This window comes from Anas acuta, chromosome 17 (genome assembly GCF_963932015.1).
Source record: "Anas acuta chromosome 17, bAnaAcu1.1, whole genome shotgun sequence".
In the NCBI taxonomy this organism is placed as follows: Eukaryota; Metazoa; Chordata; class Aves; order Anseriformes; family Anatidae; genus Anas; species Anas acuta.
The window spans coordinates 13,801,991-13,825,869 of NC_088995.1; the positions used below are offsets into that span (position 1 = coordinate 13,801,991).

General features: G+C 39.2%; 1 protein-coding gene across 5 annotated transcripts in view; it reads left to right on the forward strand.

The window, feature by feature from the left end:
* TMEM132D (transmembrane protein 132D) overlaps window positions 1–23,879 on the forward strand; it is a 262,231-nt gene that overhangs the window by 37,558 nt on the left and 200,794 nt on the right. The window contains exon 1 of one of the 5 annotated variants that reach the window (XM_068653583.1): window positions 8,793–8,931. The exons of the other annotated variants lie outside the window; for them this stretch is intronic. The gene's annotated coding sequence lies outside the window, so the exon portion shown is untranslated. Of the gene's footprint in view, window positions 1–8,792; window positions 8,932–23,879 lie in introns of those variants that run through there. 5 annotated transcript variants of the gene reach the window in all.

The window sequence follows — 23,879 nt, forward strand, 5'->3', positions numbered from 1 at the left end:
GCATCAGGCTTGTATAAAATAGGTGAGCTAGGTAAGGCCAATTGTATTCTATTCATAAAATGCAGGAATGGAACTTGATAACATAAAAAATACCATCAGTGGGAAGATTTTGATTTTAATTTAGTATGTGCACTAGGAAAGTTGAGTTATTTTAAGTCACTCAATTACCTGATCCCGGTATTTGAATATTTTGCTGGTGTAAAATGAGAGTCCCGGCAATAAGGTACAACTAATTCCTTAGGCAACAGAAACACAGCGCCTTTCTTTCAGATGCAACTTCCACAGAGCTCAGAGTATGCTTGTTACTGGTTTTGACTCTCTTACCCTGGATCAGCAGAACCGTACTGATGCCAGACTTTGGCATCATGGAGCTTCTCCATTGAAACACTGAATAGATAGAGTACTCATGTGACAATTAGTTGTTGTCTTAGCTCGTATCATGGAACAAAATCTAGACAAAGAAGCTGATCTGGAGATGATAAAATCTTTTGGAACTCTTTCTAATGGGCTGTGTGGAAATTTGGATCAGACTGCATTTTTTGATTGGATGTACCAAAGTCATACATGGTTGCATAAAATTGAGTTTCATCCAGCTTTTCTTTGAAATCATTTGATAATATGAAATTCCCATAGTATAGTAGACCCAGATAAAACATTGACACAAACTCCTATAATGTGAAATCACTGGTTTCTTTTCAACTTTTGTAGCCGTCCACTTCAAATAGAAGAACAGAAAGCTCAAAATAACAAAATCCTATTAGAATCCTCAAATCCTGACTTGCACGAACAAGCAAACCATGATGTGCGTGATCTTAGTGGCATTTTGTTTTTTGCTTCCCCTGAATTGGGGGTTGTATGTGGCAATCTAGTGGTCTGCGTTCTAAATTAAAAAAATAATCTGACCAAACCTAACGTAAAAAACTATACATGCAGGAATGTGCTGTGAAATCTAAGCAAACATCTGCCAGGCTTGGGTTTCTCTATATGAGTTTATATTGCTTATAGATACCTCTTGTACAAAACATTTATTTTTTATTTTTTGCTCTTGCATAAGTAAATGTAGAACCTTCCCACCATTTATTATTGTCATTAAATGTATTTCAGAATCATAGAATCATAGAATATCCTGAGTTGGAAGGGACCCTTAAGGATCATCAAGTCCAACTCTTGACACCGCACAGGTCTACCCAAAAGTTCAGACCATGTGACTAAGTGCACAGTCCAATCTCTTCTTAAATTCAGACAGGCTCGGTGCAGTGACCACTTCCCTGGGGAGCCTGTTCCAGTGTGCAACCACCCTCTCTGTGAAGAACCCCCTCCTGATGTCAAGCCTAAATTTCCCCTGCCTCAGCTTAACCCCGTTCCCGCGGGTCCTGTCGCTGGTGTTAATGGAGAAAAGGTCTCCTGCCTCTCGACACCCCCTTACAAGGAAGTTGTAGACTGCGATGAGGTCTCCCCTCAGCCTCCTCTTCTCCAGGCTGAACAGGCCCAGTGCCCTCAGCCGTTCCTCGTACGTCTTCCCCTCCAGGCCTTTCACCATCTTCGTAGCCCTCCTCTGGACACTCTCCAACAGTTTTATGTCCTTTTTATACTGTGGTGCCCAGAACTGCACACAGTACTCGAGGTGAGGCCTCACCAGCGCAGAGTAGAGCGGGACAATCACCTCCCTTGACCTACTAGCGATGCCGTGTTAGATGCACCCCAGGGCACGGTTGGCCCTCCTGGCTGCCAGGGCACACTGCTGGCTCATATTCAACTTGCTGTCTACCACGACCCCCAGATCCCTCTCTTCTAGGCTGCTTTCCAGTATCTCATCGCCCAGTCTGTACGTGCAGCCAGGGTTTCCCTGTCCCAGGTGCAGTTTCTTTTAAAAAGTTTTTCAGCAAGTTAGGGGATATAAAAGAATTTTCTTGATTTTGTTGATGTAATTTGGTTTTTAATTGCTTTTCCAATTGAAATGCAAATGAGGTAATATTTGTCAAATAAAGACAGAAAGCAAAAAATAGAACAGATTTTTCTGCTTTTTTTCCTCATTCCTGATCAGTGGAAAATATTTTTAAATGTGAATATTATTTTTTTCAGAACTCCCAGTTGTTTTTGTCATGTCATCCACTCCATCACAGAATTGCTTTACACAGTTTTAGCTAGTTAGTGCACAAATAAAAACTGTCTGCCCATCCCATTTACCTTTCAGGGTCTATTTCTGCAGCCTTTCTTCTGTAACAAATTTACTTACATGAGTAATCTTGTTAGCTTAAACTGAATGCCATTAGGATTAACAAGTGTTTGAGTAAATGAGAAGATTTTTATCCATCCCTCTTTTTGAAAATGGAGATGTTAGAAACTGTTCCCTCTTAAATATCTTCCTAGCAGCTCTTGCACCATTCAAGTTACAATGCAGTATATAAAATTCATTATAACTCAATTATAAGGCTCATTAGGTAGACGCTGGTATTTTGGTTATTTTACCAAGTTGTGAAACATATTCATTTATTATCTGTGGTATTGTTAAAATCAGAATGGTACAGTGAAACTAAATATAGCATACAAGATTGTTCAGAGCATAAATCTGTGGATCTTTGCCAAACAAACAAACAAAAAAACTGCTTTATGTTACCTGCTTTAAAATTTTCCTGTGCTATGCTCGTGGCTGAAGCACAATGGGAGAACTGTATTTTGGAGTTAATAATGAAGTCAGAGCACCTTTGATAGATTGCCACTGTGTGCTGGTTTATGGTGGGTTTTATCTTTTCATCTCTTGAATTTTTCCAGCATGTAGAAGGTATATTTATCTACCTGTGCACCCTTAAGTATGCTCCAGCTTTGCTTTCTTTGTTAATTAGCCTTGGTTTCCATGGTAGAGTGCTAGCAACAGCAGAATCTGTGACAGGGACTCAAACTTCCAGAGCGCTCTCTACACAGCTAACGGAGTAATTTGTCCTGTTTCAAGCAGCCAGATTGAGTATCTCCACCCAGGATGGCATTTACCAGTATTCGGGAGCTTCTTTGCTTAGTGGATCATTAAAGCAAACTGCAGCTGATCATTTTGAAGTCTGAATCTACTGTTGCAAGGGTGCTTCTATCTATGAGGTTCAGAAACTAGGTTAGCTTTTGGGTGTAATTACTCCTTTCTAACTCTAGGTTTTTCTCTTGGTTCAGTGAACGTATGTACTTGTAAATGTTTTATATACTTTCACTGTGTGCTAATTAATACAGTTTATGCACATCAGGTCTTATCCTAAGGTGTCAATTTCCTTTTGGTGTCCATTTATTATTAACTATAACGAGAGGCAAAGAGACCTCAGAGAAAGCTTTTTCCTCATTATGTTGTTTCTTGGGTCCCTTTTGTCAGGACCTCCCAGTCCACCCTTTAATTCTTCTCAGGTATCCTTAATTTACAAATGACTCTTTTATACGTCTGAACAGGATCCACCAGTGTCTGGTTATGGTTTTCCATGTTTTACTCCCTGGTGATGTAAATATAGAATGGAGATAACATTTCACTTTTGGCCTGAATTCTACTATATGGCTTTACAGAATCACAGAATTTCTAGGTTGGAAGAGACCTCAAGATCATCGAGTCCAACCTCTGACCTAACGCTAACAGTCCCCACTAAACCATATCTCTAAGCTCTACATCTAAACGCCTTTTGAAGACTTCCAGGGATGGTGACTCCACCACCTCCCTGGGCAGCCTGTTCCAGTGTCTAACAACCCTTTCAGTAAAGAAATTCTTCCTAACATCTAACCTAAAACTCCCCTGGCGCAACTTTAGCCCATTCCCCCCCGTCCTGTCACCAGGCACGTGGGAGAACAGGCCATCCCCCACCTCGCTACAGCCTCCTTTGAGGTATCTGTAGAGAGCGATAAGGTCGCCCCTGAGCCTCCTCTTCTCCAGGCTGAACAAGCCCAGCTCCCTCAGCCACTCCTCGTAGGACTTGTTCTCCAGGCCCCTCACCAGCATCGTCGCCCTTCTCTGGACCCGCTCAAGCACCTCAATGTCCTTCTTGTAGCGAGGGGCCCAAAACTGAACACAGTACTCGAGGTGCGGCCTCACCAGAGCCGAGTACAGGGGGACGATCACCTCCCTAGCCCTGCTGGTCACACTGCTTCTGATACAAGCCAGGATGCCGTTGGCCTTCTTGGCCACCTGAGCACACTGCTGGCTCATATTCAGCTGACTGTCCACCAATACTCCCAGGTCCTTCTCTGCCTGGCAGCTCTCCAACCACTCATCTTCCAGGCTGTAGCTCTGCTTGGGGTTATTGCGCCCCAGGTGCAGGACCCGGCACTTGGCCTTGTTGAACTTCATGCAGTTGACCTCAGCCCATCGGTGCAGCCTATCCAGATCCTCCTGCAGAGCCTTCCTACCCTCGAGCAGATCGACACATGCGCATTGCTTGGTGTCATCTGCAAACTTACTGAGGGTGCACTCAATGCCCTCGTCCAGATCATTGATGAAGATATTAAAGAGGACCGGCCCCAGCACTGAGCCCTGGGGGACGCCACTAGTGACTGGCCTCCAAGTGGACTTGACTCCATTCACCACGACTCTTTGGGCCCGGCTATCCAGCCAGTTTCTAACTCAACGAAGTGTGCGCCAGTCCAAGCCAAGAGCAGCCAGTTTCTTGAGGAGAATGCTGTGGGAGACGGTGTCAAAAGCCTTGCTGAAGTCAAGGTTGACCACATCCACAGCCTTTCCCTCATCCACCCAGTGCGTCACTTTGTCATAGAAGGAGATCAGGTTCGTCAAGCAGGATCTGCCTTCCATAAACCCATGCTGACTGGGCCTGATCGCCTGCTTGCCCTGCAAATCCAAATAAATTCAGCAATCTTGTTTCTTGCTACTATTTAGTAATTTATGTCTCAACATTATGAAGTCACAACTCATTTAGATTGTATTTCCTTTATGCAGAAATTATCTTGATTTTCTGTACTGTTTATGTCTTTATGAGTCTTCCTATCATAAAACAGTATGTAACAGCTTTGAAGAGTTTGGAAATAGGTGCATCACTGATGATAGGTGAAGACCCCTGAGATATATATGAGACAGCTCTGTCTCATGCTCCTATTCTGCAGGTGAAGCCCACTGCTAAGCTTGATGTGGGGAATTTTATGTTGATTGCCTATGACATGTAGGCTCTTGGCGGTAAAGAGAGGACTCTCATCAGTCTAGCACACTTCATCCCCATGTGCAAAGTTGAAATGCCCAAAAGAGATGAAAATATCACTATACTGTGAGGAGATCAAAACAGACTGGTACCTTACTTCTCAAGTGGCCTGCCTGACATTTGTTTGACCTACTCACAAAGTAGAGAACTACTTTGTGAGTGTGGTGGGCACAGTCTGATTCCAATTAAGAGCTGCTTTTCCAGCCAAAGGCAAAAAGTGTGCTGCTTACTTTGTCGTAAACCGACACTCATGAATTCCCAGGAGTGTATTGACCGTGTTTTACTTATTCCCTCGCCATTCTGTCAAAGCGAGTTGAAAAGTCTTGTGTTTGTTCTTTACTCTCCTCCTCATTGGCCAAGATAATGAATCTTCTGTAGTTTGTCAATGTCTGTGTCTTCTCCATTACTCTGAGACACTAAGCAAGATAAATGGTGCCATGTAATGACTGTGTAAGAATTCTAGTCATGATTTGTCTAAATGGGCAGGGCAGCTCCTGGAGTTATACACTATCATCCTGCAGATCCTATTTCAGTTGGACTTTGATCTTAGCTTTTGATGTTTAAACTGGAGCCCTACTCCCACAAATCTCAGATTAAGTGAAGTCTTTTGTAATGCCTTTTCTTGCATGGTCATTTCTCATTGCTTCCTATTTTAGAAAATAACGGACACTGTAAATTCTCCTGTAAGAGCACCTGTGTCAGTGAGAAACCATGCCCCAGAAAATGAAATTCTTCCGCTGTGTTGAATGTTCAAATATCAAGCTACCAAAACCTCCTGAGTAAAATCTACTCAATGTATAGTTTCTGTATGAGCAAACTGCTGTACAACCCAAAATTATATTGTGTGGCTGCCTGCTCTTTAGGTAAGCATGTAAATGAAAAGTGCTGAATCTACTTTTTTAGACAGTAATTCAAATTAGTAGTTATATTGCAGCTGAAGCTTTAACATGGACATTATTCATATGAAAGGGAGTAGTTACAAGTTAGTGCTCACACCTTGATCAGGAAAGGAACATTGCCAAGAAAGAAATTCCAATAGCCTGTCTGATTTATTTATTTATTTATTTTTGAAATAAAACAATAACATGTTTTCAAAGGAAGATTAAGATAATATAAAGATGACATTTATTATTCTTTCACCTAATTGTGGTATATTTAGCTTTTTTTAGTTCTTTGCATTTCTATTTTAATTACAGACAGAAAGGGGTGTTATATATTAGTAGGTGTTCTTCTGCTGGATAGGATCTGTTTGGCATATATTTGAGTAGGATGTATGCGACCTTTAACTGTGAGGGCTGTAAATAGAAATTTACTATTCATCCATTTTTTCCATTAGTACAGAGTTTTAGTACAGAGTATAGAACATGTTTTAGTACAGAATATAGAAATATATAGCTCGATTTGTATTGTATTTTCATTTAATTATAAAAAATATTGTTTGGCTTTATCATCGATATGGAAACATGCTACTTCAACAGATGAAACATTGGCACAGAAGAAACACTTTTTAAAAGTTACCATCTGTCTTTGATCAGTCATTCATGCTACTAATACCTACCCACTGGGAGCTGGGAAAAGACCAAAGCTTTCATATAGGCTAATGAACACAGGATAACAACTTTACTTAAACTTAATTTCACCATGGTACAATGACTAGCTAATTGATCTACTATAAAAGACTGCAAATCATTAAGTATTAGAAGAGATGATGTGAATTGAGCTGTATTTTGGTCAAGAGACAAAGCCCCTATGGTTTGTATCTTTGATTACATTCTTTGTCTTCAGAGATTATTTCCTTATAGTTCACTGACTTCTTATGAATGCAGAATACTAATGGTAAGAGACCATCCCAGCTAAGGTTAGATCGAAGGGGAGTTGTTTCTGGATCTCGACTGTTTGGCTGTAGTTTAAAGTTTGAGATCAAAAAAAAAAAAAAAGTGGTTTGACTGAGCTAAAATTTCTTATCTTCTCATAAGATGCAGAGATCCAACTGGTGGACAGTCCTAGAGAAAGTTCACTGTGTGGAGTTGCACTTAAATCAGAACATAAATTATAAAGATAGTGTAAGACAAGGAGTAATATTATATGAGTATAATCATGAGCATTACCATCTATACAATTTTCCTTGTTTGATTTTGATCTTTTGAACTTTCCTGATGTTAACTAAGCTCTACTGAGTTTGTGGTTTCATTCTTGGCTTCTTTGGAATAAACTTCACCATGGCCAATCTGTATGGCACTGAAAACTCTTCTCACTAGTGTCAGAGACTAGCTTCAAAAGCTGTATAATAATAGGATTTGTGCTTTGCTTTGCTTTCAGTACTCTATATTAACAAAAAAGACTACTCTTTGTGTAGATAAGATGTATAAGACAATCTCCTGTGCAAAATTATACTTCATATGGTGATTTAACTCTCTATTAACACACCTATGACGGGAGTGTTTGGGTGTATATACATACATCTACACTCTGGGAATTGATGCTCAATAAATCTACAGTGCTAACTAAAAATATATATATCTGACATTTGTCCTATGGGTGAACCTTATGACATTAATATTATGGGCAACATAAATACTCCTCCACTTATTTACAGTAGTCTTTGTTTGCCGCTGCAGAATTAATAGGCATGGGGCAGTACTGGAACTTCTGTGGTCCAATGTCTGAACCATCTACTGCTCAGAAAGCAGTACCTGAGATTGCAGCTCTTGTATATGTCCTAACGAATAAGAATATTTTTACAATTAATACCAGATCTTCATCTAATACCAAAAGGACAACATTTTTTTTTATTTCCTTTCTGAGTGTTCTTCTGATGAGATCATAGTAGGGCCTGCTGAAAATTATAAGTATTCTATCGCTGGGTTGGGATTCAGCAAGGTGTAGCACTCTTGAAAGAGCTTATCCTCTTCAAATACTTTGAGAACTATTACTTCACCCTGAGCAGTAGTCAAATACTTCCTCTCGTCTTTCCTCCCTTTAGTGAACTTATGAGAATTTTTAGTCTTCACTCCTTTATTCCACCCCCTTAACTAATGAGAAACCTTTCCTACTCAGGTCTCAATCAGCCTGCACACTAATTAAGCTGATTGGCAGCAAATTTGCTGCCACCCTAATTACAACTGCAGAAATTTCCTGGGAACAACCTCTCTACAGTTTTTTTTTTCAAATAATAATAAATAAAGAAATACCAAACCACCCCAAACTCCAGCTGTTCCCTGTTAGGACTGCTAAAACATTTTCAGAAGAATTTGGTAAGCTGATTCCCTGTCTTTTCTGTGTTGCTGTGGCCTCTAACTACTACTTAAGTGCATCAATGAGGAGGTAGACAATTCCAAAGAATTTTCTCACAGGAGGCTTTCTGCTGAACAGCTCTGGGCAGAAGCGTATGTTAGGAAAGGCATTACTGGAGTGCATCATGGTTTGAATACTGTAAGAGTATAAGCCTCACAAACTAATTTAATCTAGAGCAGCCCTGGGGTTTTGCTAAGTCATACAATTACCCACACCAGGGGATGGTTTGGCTTCTAATTAAATAGAGAGCTCCTCTCTCTCTCTCCCTGCACCCTTCCCCCTCCCCCCCAGTCTTTTAAAGAGCAGTTCATGCTATCTAGTGATCTCACTTATCAGTTACAATAGCTCTGAAAGGACAACATCCTATGTAAAATCTGCAAATCCTGTTTAAAAATGAAGTAAATTTATTCTCTTTTTCCAGTCAGGATTTAGTGGAGGGAGGAGAAATCTCAAGATTTTACTCAAGGTATTTGTAATGACTGATAACATACTACTTGTCATTATATCAAAGGCTGAGTTGTTTTTGTTAATGAGACTGACTTCATCCTTTGTTTTGTTTTTCAGTTTGTGGGTGTGGGTAAAATACATCTTCTATTAATTCCATGTTTCCTGTGGATTGCTAGTTTTATGAATAACCTTTTGCGTTTAGTATTATTTTAGCTGAGCTTCCTTGTCTTACTTTTAATCAGTCTCTGAGTGCAGCTACCAGATCTAGTCTTCTTACAAAGAAGTAATTTGTTGCCTTGGGTCCTGTGACTAGAAGGGAATAATGCTTAAGCAGAGAGACACATATAGGAAGGAAGACAACGACTTCTAACACTGTTGAAATGTCAGACCATGACCTTTAAAAAGACTGAAATAAACCAGAGGGCATAAGCCCTGAGGGATGTTTCTGCATGAACAAGGGTGGAGTCAACTATTTTTGTATCTCAAAAAAAAAAAAAAAAGTGATATACATCACTGTCTCTATTCATTTGGCCTATAGAAATCATTATTGAAGAGTTTATTACTGAAAACACACGTTCCTAAGCAGAGATTTCATCGTGCTAGTCCTCTTTTCGGAAACTAGAGCTGAAATTAAACAGATATGATGATTACGCACCCTCTAAAATGTTTCAAATCATTTGCATTTAAGTACTTATAAAACAAACAAAAAAATTCCACAGCTTTTTCTCAAAAAATTACAACAAAAAAACCTACTCCATGATGTCTTGCACCAAAGACCTCCTCTCCGTTAGTAAAGTGCTGCTTTCTCAAGAATTCACGAGAGTTCTCAAATGCTTCATCAACACAGTAGTGGGGTCTGATGGTTATATTTACATGTATACTGAGAAAAGCTGTGTCTCACCAGAAGGGACTCACAGCATTCCCTGCTGCCGGGGCAGAGGGAAGTGGTAGGTAGGCAGTGTTAGCTTGTGCTATTTACTGAATGATTGTTGCTCTGTCCTGTGGGCTCTTCACAGTTTAGAGCATTTTTCCAGGTATTGTGCAGCTAAACCAAACTGAAGCCTTTAGTTAATGTGGGAGAGAAGTATTTTGTTTCACACCACATTTGAAACACCTGCATATGGCAGGAAAGCTTTCTCAGGAAGTTACCTGCTCCGTGTTTAACAGGTGTGTAACAAATTACAGTGTGTTTTCTTGCAGGTATCCTCTCCAACTGTTATTCAGGAAATAGCCTGTAGGTCCTGATGTGGTCACAATTCAAGGAAATAGCAGATTTTAGGTTATTTAAGGAAGAAGAAAAAGTTTTATTAAAAATATGTTGAGGTATGCTCCAGGTATTTACTTTTTAGCTTGTGTTGCAGTAAAAACGAGGCAAGATTTAAGTTATCTTGTACTGAAGAAGGAACTGCATGTACATGCAGTGGAGATGATATCAACCTGAAAGGACCAGCTACATAACTGTTTAGCATGCTATCTGCTTCTACTGCTAATTCTCATGGGATGTGGTGTGCAGTGATGAACATTTCATTGGGAACATTTCTCTTATTCTGTACAATAGATGATTCTTCTCCACCAATTATAAATATCTTCTCCCCAAATATTATTTGTGAGCCTGATCTGTGAGCCTTCCTCCTCCAAGTTGGATCATAAGGTATCAAAATTATTGAAGATGCACAAAATTTTTCACTTTCCATGCTCATGGTGTCATTAGTATTATTTACTACTTGTCCGATTTAAAGGCATCAAGTCTTAAATTTTATACGTGGCATCTCTGAACCATATGTAATTTGGGAGATCGCTTTTAATATGTCATTCTAATGCTTTTGCTTTCTTTCATTTTCAGAGGTTCGTCTTGATTGATTTATTCCTGGATATTTCCTAAAGTACCAGGCAGTAAATGTCTGTATGCTTTTGTGATTTGTTTGAGCAACGCAAAGCATTTTTCAGTGACCAGGAGAGGAGTTGTACACATTTGTAGACTTCATGTATAGATATGCAAAGAAGCTTAGCTTGTAAACCGAGTAAGGATAGCGTAAATTATATTAAATAAATAGTACTTTTCAGTTCTGTCTTAATTATATATTTGTTGTCTTCCAGATACAGCTTTAATCCTGATCTTTGTTATGTAATAACACAACAGTTAGTAGTGATTTGTGGATCCCAGTAACCAGATGTAGAAATATTTGCTCAACTATTTATTCCATTTTTCTAGTGATTTGATCCAAACAGGGTAATGAGCTAGTATGTTCAAGCATGCTTCCCTATGAATGGCTAATGTCAAACTTCAAATGACCTGTCTCTGTCTAGCTTAAAAAAGATTCTAATACCTCTTCTATGTTCCCATTTAGTAGGAAGGCTGTGAATTGGAAATGCAGAATAGCTTGTCTGTGAAAATAATATTCAAAAACTAAGATGACGTTTGAGAAGAAAGGTTGGAGGCTTTGCATTTCAGACTTATGTTTCATTTAGAAAATATACTTGTCTTAACTTTTAAAGAATAACATCATCTTTTCTTGAGGTTATATTAATTTTTGGGGGGGCTTCTTTTTATAATGATGGGGTGAAACACAGAATATCATTTTGGATTGATGTGAGAGAACTCTTTTTGTTTTTAATCAGTTTAGCTGGAGAGCTGAAAAATCAATTATTCACACAGGTCTAGAGTAGAATATACCAAACTGCAATATCAGTTCTATAAATTAATCATACTGAATAAATTCCAGTGGCCAGTACATGTTCTAAATGTAACTTAAATTGGGTAATGCCTTTCTGCTGGTTTGCTGCTCATAGAAAAATCCTACCATCTGTCTTTCTATACCTGGTAGATACTGCTCTTTGTGGACATTCAGTTAGAGAACTTTTAATCTTTTAATCTGTTATTTAAAAGCAGTGATGTGAAGCACCAGTCATTTATGCAACCATATAATCCATTTGGTATGGACTTAACATATACACTCTTTGCATTAGGATTTTTCTTAACTACACATAAATGTAGATACTAAAAAATGAATTTAACTGTTTTAAATGTGCATATGGATTCACAAGTGCAAATAAGTACTGTGACACTGGTGAGGATAATTGTTTTGAATGCTCAGAGAACCAAGTTCTGAGAGTTTGCTATGACAGGGACTTCAACTTCTGCTCTTTGTAAGTGTGAAGACCTGCTTGGCAGAAAATGTTTCTGTAATTTGTTTTATATGTAGGATTATTATTGTTTCTGAGCTTTCTATTGTAAGTTTTTCACCAGCGCTTCTGAAATCTTTTGTTCAAAGCTTCTCAGCAGGACGAGAATGCAAAACTATTCATGTCCACATAGCAGGGATTTTTAAGTATCTAACATAATTGCAGGGTAGGGAAAAATAATCTGAGCTCTCAGTATTTCTTGTTCAGCTCCCCTGCAGTCTTTATTGCTGCTGAATTTCAAAGATCCTCCATATTCTCTGGGAGGAATTCTGCAATTAAATAGCCAGAGTCCTCAGCTCCACGTCTTGTGGCGTCCTCCTCAGAGGATTCTGACTGTGACAACCAGGTATAACATTCCAATTTCTAGTCAGGCTTCAAGAAAACAAGGTATTTAGCTGAGGTAGATTTTAATATGACCTTTAGAATCTGTAAGGAGATGTGAAACTGTCTCAAAATTGACAGAACAACTCCCAGAGAAGTGCTAAGGAAAACATTGGAGGCTTTGTCAGGCAGGAGAAGTAAAAAATAATAACAATAAAAAAAATCTAGTTTATCTATTTTTAGGTGTTTACAGTGTGTCAAACTCTGTAGCATCTGTATCCTCATCAACTTATCTATAAACCACTTTTAAATAGGTATGAGGAGGAGTGAAAAGAGGATGTTTTTAAAAGGTGGAGTCAGTTTCAGGACTTTGAGATTTGCATAAGCAAAAAATTTCCATAGATTCGGTTAAATTACTCGACGAGGTCATGGCTTTTGGAGTTTGTGTAGGGAGACAAATTTCAGGGAGCTATTAAAAGATAATTTCAATCATTTTAAAAGCTCTGTCTATTTTATTTTTGAGAAAGTTGTCAGAATAGCAAGCTGATGCATTTTGTGAAGAACAAAAGGAATTTTCAAATATAGTGATATATGAAGTATTTTGCCACTTTAGAAACTCATTTTACAAATATTTTATTGCAAAATTCACTGTCAAATCACAGACTGACTTTTTTAATGAAAAAATAACAATAATAACAATTCACAGCCATGTAGAAGAATGCAAGGCCTTCAAAGGTATTCTAAGTCTGAAAAGATGCATTATTGATTATTTAGATGTACCTGACCTGGCTAGTGCAGTGAAATTCTGCTTTTGTCTTCAAGGTTTAAGTATGTTTGAAAACTCATGTCCTAAGTAAATAAATTGGCACTCACCAAGGAATTATAATCTGTTGTATTTCTTGCACTGGAAAATCTGAAATGTGGTTGCTCTCAAAGAAATGTTGGGGTTCACCATGCTAACCCATTACAGCAACTGGGGCTGCTGCTGGGGATGATGAAGCAGCTGAGCTATAGCTGCACCCCTGCTTCTATAATTAGCTCTGCCAAACTTTTTCTGAGGGGAAAAAAATCCTATTCATCTTTTTTCTCTGACATGCGTATACAGAGACAAGAGACCATATCTGGTGATATTAGGGATAGCTGAGCATCTGCAAGCATGCTGTACTATTGACCTGCTAAAGTTTGATGTCATTCAGTAGCCTTAATAAGGCTCCTGAAAAACTGCCTTGTTAGTTATTCTGATGTTTACCTGCTTTTGTTTTCAGGCTAATTCTTTTTCTGAGAGACCTCAGCTCCCTCCTTAGTTGACAGGAAGATGAAAAGGATCAGGAATGTGTGAGGATTGAAGATGTAGCAAAGAGAAAATGTCATGTGAAGGGTAAAGACATTGTGATTCAACAGCAAAAAAGAACGTCAAGAAGGTTCTTTTTCACCTCTGTTAACAAATATATAACCTTTATATCTGGGGAAGGTTGGTGAGATATCTTAGTAGTGTCGTGGTTCTGCTCAAGTGGGCAGCCGAGCTCCACCACAGCTGCTCTCTCACTCCCCCTCCTCAAAGAGGAATGGGGAGAAAATACAATGAAAAGGGCTCAAAGGTTGAGATAAGGACGAGATCACTCAGTAATTATTGTAATGGGCAAAAGAGACTCGGCATAAAGAGATAGTAAGATTTATTGCCTATTACTAACAAGCTAGAGAAGTGAGAAACAAAGGAAAGAAACCAAAAGCACCTTCCCCCCCTATCCACCCTCTTCCACTTCCTCTCCCCGAGTGGCACAGGGGAACGGGGGAATGGGGGTTATGGTCAGTCTACAGCACTTCTTCTCTGCCGCTCCTTCTCGGTCACTCTCGTCCCCTGTGCTGTGGGGTCCCACCCACGGGATGCAGTCCTTGATGAACTGATCCGGCGTGGGCTTCCCACAGACAGCAGCTCTTCCAGAACTGCTCCAGATATGGGTCTGTACCACGGGGTCCATCCCTCAGGAGAAAACTGCTCCAACCTGGGTCCCCCACGGGCAGCAGCTCCTGCCAGGTCACCTTCTCCTGCGTGGGCTCCTCTCCACGGGCTACAGGTCCGGCCCGGAATCTGCTCCGGCAGGGGTCTTCCACAGGCGGCAGCCTCTGTTGGTGCAGAGCCACCTGCTCCACCGTGGTCTCCTCCACAGGCTGCAGCGTGGAACCCTGCTCCACCGTGGTACTCCCTGGGCTGCAGGGGGACATCCTGCTTCACCATGGTCCTCACCACAGACCGCAGGGGACTTCTGCTCCGGCGCCTGGAGCACCTCTCCCCCTCCTTCTGCACTGACCTTGGCGCCTGCAAGGCTGTTCCTCACTCCCTTCACTCTCCCAGCTGCTGTGTGGTGCAGTGTTTTTTTCCCTGTCTTAAATGTGCTCTCACAGAGGCGCAAAACAACATCGCTTATTGGATCAGCTCTGGAAAACAATGGGGCCCTTCCCAAACATGGGGCAGCTTCTAGATCCTTCTCACAGAAACCACCCCTATGGCCCCCTGCTACCAAAACCTTGCCACGAAAAACCACTGCAAGTAGTTGCTGAGAGATTCGGACTGCATATGTTATTTCAAAAGAGTTTTTCAGGACAGGTATTAAAACTTTGTCTCTTCAAATTCCTAAGCAGGAGAACCCTATGGATTCAGGATGTAATACATTCCATTATTTATAGTGTGTCTATACAACAAACTATAGCAAAGACTAGACATACCCTAGAAGAAGTGCTAATTGGTTCTGGCTGTGTTCCTTGCTACCAAAGTCAGATTCTTTTATCTGTGCTTGCATGTGTATGAATGTATTCTATGCCGCCTTCCTACTTCTAGACTTTTCAGGAACAAGTACCTATGGGATATCTTCAGTTTCTTCTGGGAATGCACTAAAATATTTTCAAATTGTACTTCCTCTAATGAATATGTTGTAGGTATTATTTAGTGAAATAATGCTAGTTTTATTGACATTCCTGAAGTTATGCTGCACGTACCAGCATTAGGGCAGTATTTAAATACAATTTTAAATATATATTTATCTTTTTATCTTGTTAGTGAATTTAGTAATAGAAGATTAATATTGTAGTTATTGGTTGTACAAATTCAATGTTAGGCACAGAGCCTATATCAAGACGTAGAGGCGCAATATGGATTAACAAATTTTGAATGAATTTAAACAAGCATTCTCTGGAAGGGGTGAATGATCAGCCAGCAGCCACAAACATTTCTGTGTTGCAGTTCACATTTGTGGGAGTTGGATTAGGGTATACAGACGTGGCTCGTCTCCTAAAGGGCCTGCAGCTTCTGGTGTATTACTTGTGCTGAGTCAGGTGTTAGCTTGATGCTTAGAATTGGTTTCCTCCCATTGATATGTCCTACTGAGACATATCAATGAGGAGAACTGCAACTTCTACACAATCATTGGCATCATTGCAGAAAATGAAGATGGAATTTTGTGGATGTGTGAGGCAGAATCTGATTGACTTAGAGACTTCTGATTATTTTTTTTTTTGATAGTCTATTGAAGCAGTGTAAGGCTGTTCAATGAGCATCTCCGTATTCCCGTATCTGTCATGAGGAATCTGACAATTGATGTTGGATTGTTGGCACTCTGTATTCCCCCTACTGCCAAACCCTGCTTTTCTTTTATTGATTTCTGAATATAATTATACTGAAGATAGTACTTTAAGTCAAGATAATACTGGCAAGGATTTCAGCTTTATAAATTTTAAGTTATTTTTTTAATTTATTTTTTTAAATTTTGTGTGTGTGTGTTTGTATTTTAAATCTTTACAAGCTTCACCATTTCTTCCCTGCAAGTAGTGGCATAGACAGAAAGGGAAAAGGAGGCAAACTATTGCCATTGAAAGCTCTGTGGAAAAACCTTTTGTTATGTTAGATATTGCAGCCACTGTCTCTTAGTTCTTTCACCACCAGGGTCCCTGGAACCATCAGTGTATAGCACCTAGTCTCGTACTATTTCACTAAAGAGATTCTGTCATTTCATGGTTCATTAAATAAATGCATCAAAATCATGGGGAAGGCCAGGAGATGGTGTGTGTCAAGATGGCCCAGTGAGTTATGGTGATGAAAGATCACTGCTGTAATCAACAACACTCAAGGGAGTGATGCGTCTTATCATGTCTAGTACCCTTTTACTCCTTGCATCACATGGTTGATGGATTGGGGGCAGCCCTCTGTGATTATTGATGTTTTGCATCTGGAGCTTCAGAAAATTTTCCTAGCCACTCTTCCCTCAGTAGTTAACGTGACTTTTTTTTTTTCCCTCCTTACTGTAAATCCATCACTGCTTTGCCATTTCATGTTCAGGCTGACATCAGATCTTGTGTGAAACAGTACCATATCCTTTTATCTTAATACTTTTCTCTGTGATTATTAGTTTGCTGCCTTTTCAGGTGGGAACTTTCCTTTGTTATGTGATTTTTCTCTGATCATTTTTGTATCACTTGGTAATATAAAGGTGTATGTGTTCTATGGCCCTTTTATTTAAATGATTTCTTTATCTGTCTGTCAATGTGAATAATAAAATAACTTGAGGAGGCAGATGAACAATCCTGATGAATGATGAGATGTAGTGTGCCCAGACATCAATGATTAAGTTATAAAATTTCTTCAAACTTCAGTAAAATGAGATATTCCAAGAAAATATTGTCATCAGACTGCAGTGCTGTTGTCAAAAAGACTGATATTTGACTGATAACCAGATTCAATGAGCACATCATGGTTACTGGAATTCCTGGACTGATACAGCAACTGGAAGTACAATCTGCACCCATGAGTCTGTCAAAAGAATGAGCACTTAAAACTATCAAGTCAAATAACGGAGTTGAAGTATGAAAAGTCCTGGAAGAGATATGACCTTTAATGATCCTTGGAGTCATGCATTTGAAGTTATGCATGCCAAGATCAGATGCCTGCTTTCACTCCAGACATGGAGGCATGGAAATCCTTTGATGTGTGATTTAACTTTCAGGCTCATTATTTATGGTAGTCTACAAGGAGTTCCTGACAGGCAGGCTTGTGGAATTGATAGATTCACTTACATGTTAATTTATTGCCCTGCTTTTGAAGTATCAGATAGTGGCTCATATTCATGCTGGGGATTGTTTCTGTGATGTCAAATTGCTTTGTCTGTTGGAGCAAGAGCTCACTTTCTAAAAGATCATTTTTTTCTAACTTCTAAATTTTTCTGTAAAATCAAACTTGATGCATGGAAAAGATTGTGCGGTGAGACCATATAATATCAGTCATTGTGTTCAAGTAATACTCCATTGACAATATAAATAACACTATCATGGTCACAGCAGTTGAATGTTCCAAATGCACACTTTATGGCATGTATTTGGCCTTGGACACAGTGAATGGTATGTATAAACCAGTCATCCAGTTTCACTATTTCCCTTGGATAAAAATCAGAAGCTCAAGCCAGAGTTCTGGATGCCCTCAAAGAGTCCTATTCTTTGAGGTGGGCCAAATGATATACCACCAAAAACTGAGCAGATTTCTTAATTTAGGATCACTCTGTAGATGTTTTTCATGGTCCCTGATTCAGCATTGTATTTAGAGACTTTGCTGGGGTGAGTTTTGTACTGTATGTCGTTAGGAGCTTTTCTTCCCTTCCCAGTTGGGTCAAAGAAAGAAATACAAAATGGACTACAGGATTGCTCAAGAGGAGCAATCTAGCAAGACTGATAATACAGAAGCCAAAGATGTGGTTTGATGAGCAGACTATAACATTTATTCTCACAAAGGATTCCAGCCCATGTTTCAGCAATCTGTTTGCTGACTTTTCTTTCAGCACAGCAGTATTCTCATGAAGTTTAAGCACTCTGTGTCAGAATCCTTCTTTCCTTGCAGGATTCAGCACTTGGAAATTCTTTCTGTTTCTGACTGCATTAACAATGCTTGGTAGTTTTCATGAAATTTAGTCTGCAAACGTGTCTTCCTCTTAGAAACAATGATACAATTGATTTGTCTGCATCTGTATGAAGTTTAATTTACTTTATTAAGCATCTGCCTTATTACTGTCATTAATGTACATTACACTCTCTAATGATATTATAGCTTTAAATTTCTGTTACAAGAAATGTGGAGTTCCCTTTTTAGAAGACAGCTGTTCTGTATAGTCTGTGGCCTTGATTTTCAAATAATTTGTCCCTTGCTTTGTAACAAGCTCCACAAAGACATGTAGAGCTGGGACAAGTTGTAATAACTTAGGGAAAGGAATGGATGTTGGCAGGTTGGGAAAGACATTGGTTTTAGAAAAGAATGATAATTTCCCAAGGATGAAACTGTTACGGGCAATCTTATAAACTGAAGCAGGGAGAGGAGTCTGAAATGCTAATAAGGAAAGGACTTAAAATGGGTGACTTCTGGCTTTGAAGCCATTTTTATTTTTAATTCGCTACAAATAAATGCATGACTCATGGGTTCCAAGGTTTTATTTTTGTTTTCCTATTTGTGACACACCGATTTAGCCTTGTTGTTGTTCTGGTGGTATTTGCCCTCTGGGTTGATGGTGTTCATTACTGAAAGCATGAGGCTTTTTGTTTGTTTGTTTGTTTGTTTGTTTTTTTCTGGAAAGTGTTCTCTAATGCTATGACAGCACTAGGAAGGAAGGTTAGGGTTCTTGCTGCCAGATAGGCTGCATGCTTTTATTTCTGTATTGGTATGGGAGATAGACGCCAATACTTCTCTTCCGTGCAAGTAGGCAAAGAGTGATGGGAAATCAGTGCTTTGGTGGGAATAGCAATAATTACAGATCAGTCATTCTTTCTGCCTTGTTTTACGCAGTTGTGTAAAGAATAATGTGATCACTTAGCAGTTTTTAAACATAATTTCTTCAACAGGAAACAGTTGTAATAGGTCGTGTTCAGGATAGGAAAACTCACCTGTTGAACTGTTCCTGTGAAGTGCAGGCAGGAGCTCACCATCACACTGTTTCTGTGCCAGAGATGTCGGCTTTTTCTATCTTTCTTCATGGCAGAGATGTGAGGGGGAAAAAAAAAAAAACAACAAACAAACAAAAAAACACAAGTGTTTTCTTTTTTGTCTGATACGATGAACTGGCTGAAGACTACAGGAAAATCTGTCTGATTACTCCTCAACCACCCACATTTTCAGATTATGTCAAGAACTTGCTGAAAAGCTTTTTGAAACATTCTTACTGTGTACTGAATATGGAGAGGAACTGGTGATTTATGACTGGCTTTTAGCTATGAACACGCACTGGCTTTGTGGTTATTGGTATATCCCATCACTATTCTGGCATCAATTTCCAGTTCTTAAAACCTTGTCCCTTAACTTGAATTGTAGATTCTTCAAGGTAAATACTGTTCCTTCTTTGGATGTATCTGTGCATACAATGTAGTATAACCTAACAGTGAATTTATCTTGCTGGCTTTGTTTTATTTTCTTGTCAGAGAATAACTCCTGGATGAAATTTTCATTGTGGGTATCTGTGGGATAGATTTGCATGTTTATGGTGTCGAGTTATTAAAATACTTTTTTGACTCCATCTAAATCTGTGCAGTTACATGTGTGGCTGTGTGAAAATGGTTTCAAAGGAAAGCATCTGCAGTAAGATCCTGGGGGGATTGCAGGCTTTTGATCGTGTAGGATAGGGCACTTCTCCCTGTGGGTTTCATTTGCTGCACCCCAGTGTATCTGAGCTAACGATGCTCTTTACAGCCTATTGCACTGAGCTGGTCTGTACCTACAGTGCGCTCTCCCTCCCTCTGGACTCCTGTTGGCCTTTGAGCACCACTGCAATGAACATCTTCATTCCTTTTAAACAAGAAAAACAAGTAACTGCCACAAAGGCTGTATTGCCTTTCTTTCTGTCTGAGATCAAAACCTCCCATCAGTTTATCACTATTGTAAAGCTGTTCTCAATAAAGCATAACGCTTAATCAAAGGCTTGAAAATGCAGTGCTAATTTGTTCCAAGCAAATTTAAGGTGCCACAAGAATGGCAGAAGAGGTAATACAGTAAGTCCTCCTTGTAAAGCTCTGTTTTTGTCTATTCATGTGTCAGGGCTGCAGAGAAGGATGTTTGAACCAAAGGAAAGAACATGACAAGTAAACAGGAAATCCTGCAAGATATGAATTTCTGAGTAGGATCGTTTCTAAAATAGTTTTGATAAACTTAGTCCATAGTAATGACGTGTACAGGTGGAGTAGATGCTCCCTTTGCTAAGGACTGACTGAGATATAATATATGGGTGATATTCACAATGTATATAACTTAGCTTTAAACTATCTTGCTTGAGCATAAGTGGATTTGGATGCTTAACTGGGTTAAGAATGAAACGTCTTAAATTTCCAAATCTGAGCGTGAAGGTTTATCAGAGCAGACGTCCTTGGGACGTTAATTTTCAGATATTCAAATAGATCAAACTATTAGATTTTTTTTTTCCTAAGAAAATGTTCCAATATATAACAATCCTAGAAAAGGAAAGACATTCAGAAGATTCAATGTCTAAAAGTAACTAAAAGGTAATGCTTCTGGCCATGCTGAGAAGAACCACTTATCTCAATCCTGGAGATACAGCAGCAGATATCATATATTGTGTTACCAGTCTGAGCTTGCAGCTGTTAAGGCAATTTTCCTAAGAAGTTGTTCCCTTCAATATATAAGAATTTATTATTATTATTATTTTAAATAGTAGCAGTATATAGTTGTTTGGAAGAGTGTTAGTGTTTTATTTTTTGTGAATGCTGGATGGTCATGGATTGAACAGTTTAAAAATAAAGTAAGTGTTAGGGCAATAAAGTCCCAAGGATCTGCTAATGTAGAATGAAGTTAGTGGTCTGTCAGATTTCTTCAATTTTCTGAAGCCATGGTCAATAACGCCGCAGTAAAACTGAGCTATGAATAGTGTTTTTGTCATTGACTGAAAGCTCCTGTTACATGATATTAAAGTAAAAAAGACTTAAGATTTTTATCCAGACTGCAGTACAAAATTAATAGCCTAATCAAGGAAGCAGTCTGAAGTTTTCGAAGGCAAATGCAGCATGTTTACAGTATCATGTTCAGGGATATATTATATGCTCAAGTTTTGGCAGTGTGGGAGGAGACTAAATATGCTGCTTTTTTTTTTTTTTCCCTCAGATTTTTTCAAATTCCCTGACCTGCAGAGAATTTGCTTGTTCTATCAATGACAACTATTTTTTCAACAGTGTCAGTCAAGGGAAGATTTACTAAACAGAGGAAAGAAAACCACCCTCCTAGAGCATCTCATCCCAGGTGGCCACTGATTGAAATCCTCAACAAACCATTCACAGCATGAGAGATCAAATACAGACGTAGTTTTTAAGGGATTGTGAAATAACAGCTACTGGCATAAGTGCAGTATCAAAATTAGATTGCACTGGCTTGTTTCAAACTGTTGTGGATCATCTCCTGAAACCAGAATGCAACACCAGTCCACAGTTGCAGCAGATCCTCTTCAGCAGACCTTGCAGTGAAATAGCTTACTCTAGTGGAAGGCTAGTCCCTCAACGTTCAGTAGTGCTGAACAGCAGTCACATCAGTCCCTCAAGATGGAGCATTGCCTGCTATGGTCCACTGGAAGAATTCCTCTGCAATGTCTTAGCATAAGATAAACTAATCTTAAAGCTTGCCATAACTGACCAGTTGAAAGTTGTGTGCATTGCACAGGGACCTTAGGAACGTGGATGGGTTGAACTCCTCAGAGTTTGTTCTAATCTGGTAGTGCTGTTTTTTCTTTTGCCGTACAATCGTACAATACAACCTACTTTATGCTATACAGAGAATTAGCAAGGCTATTTAATGTGCTGCATTCCCACATGTGACTATCTTGTTGCCCAGTTCCCCAGATAAACAAGTCAAGGTACAGTGGTACAGTAAAGAAGAGTTGCAGTTCTCAAATTTAAGCATATACTTTGGTCTTGATGTTTCCTTAACAGCAGTCCAGTTACCCATCATCTATTTTGTTTGGCATATTTAAACTGAGAAATTCACTGTGTGTGTTTTTTGTCTTATTTATTCAGATGGGTTATTCCAGTGGAATTGTGATTGTTATAGAGCTGATGTGTAGGGTAGACTACTAGCTGATGTGACTGAAAATTTTGAAATTCCACTTTTATGCTAGGTCTCACCCAATAATATACAAAATTGAAATCTTCTGCATATTTTTTTTTTTCAAATATATAATTTGTACAAAAATTGTCATGGTTACAGTTAATGACCCCAGTAGCTTTTGTTTTTAATTTCCTATACTTCAGAATCATTAATAAACTTTCATGGTCAAAATCCAGATGGTACTGCAAAGATCAGTGTAGTTTTTTAGATTTTTTTTTTTCCTGTTTGTGCTGATTATATCTCTCTGCAGATAAAGTGTAAAACTGTTTGAATTTCTGGCCTTTGGCTGTTTGGTAAATTGCTGTCAGCTTCCAGCATAAACTAATTCATATCCAGCGCACAGTGACAGCTTGCTGGTGGGGAGATGTACAGCCATGAGCAGACTAGTTTGCCATTGTTCAAGAGTTTACAAGCCAGTGGACCTTGCTCTAACTAGTGATACTGTTTCCTTTTGTTAATAGACAGTTCACCCTCTGTGCTTTTTGCTAGTTTGCTTGTTTTAATTCTATTCCTCTGTCCTATTCTGAAAAGTCTTTATTTACAAACTCTGAGGAACATTGTCCTGTGGGGATGGGGAATACAGACTGAAGATTTGTAATCCCTTAGATAAATAAGCATTAAAATAAATGAATAAAAAATTATGAGGCAAAAACACTCTGTTAGTTTTAATATAAAAATAATGTACTTCTCCCTGTGGAATGCAAGGGCGGGAGCTGCAATCAAAATAAGGAGAATAAAAAATTGAATACCCAGAGCTTTTTTCCTCTTTCTAAGTTGCTTCCTTGATGCCTCGCTGCATTTAATGGTGCTTTGCCAAGCAGTTGGGAGGAGGGCAAAATGAGCGTGGAATATATAAATGGGACATTAGATGGTGGAATAATGTTGTGGACTGGGTGATCTGAGGAGTACGACAGCAGAACAGATTTGCCTTGGGGCTGGGTAGGAGAGATGCCTCCCTGCAATTCCAAGTGCTAGAAAAGCCATTTAGAGTCGTTAGAAATCTTTGTTGGGAGATTATCTAGACCAGGATCTCCTAAACGTTATCTGCCCTCCCTGAATAGGTGGAGAGAGAGAAAGTGGAAGGCAAATGCTACAAAGACTAAGGATGGGGTAAAGAGTGTTTTGCATCCAAAGAATCTCTGTAGTTTACTCTTCCTTGCAAGCAGAAAAGCCTTGGGTTTGATTTTGTCTAAAACAACATCTAATGTTCCTGCTCTTCAACAGAATATTCTACCTCCAGGGAACACAGGACTTCAGCCTTTTATTGGTGGTATTGTGCTGGGATCGTTGTCCTCTTCCTTGAGATGAAATTTATCTTTAATGAAAATGTGATGTTT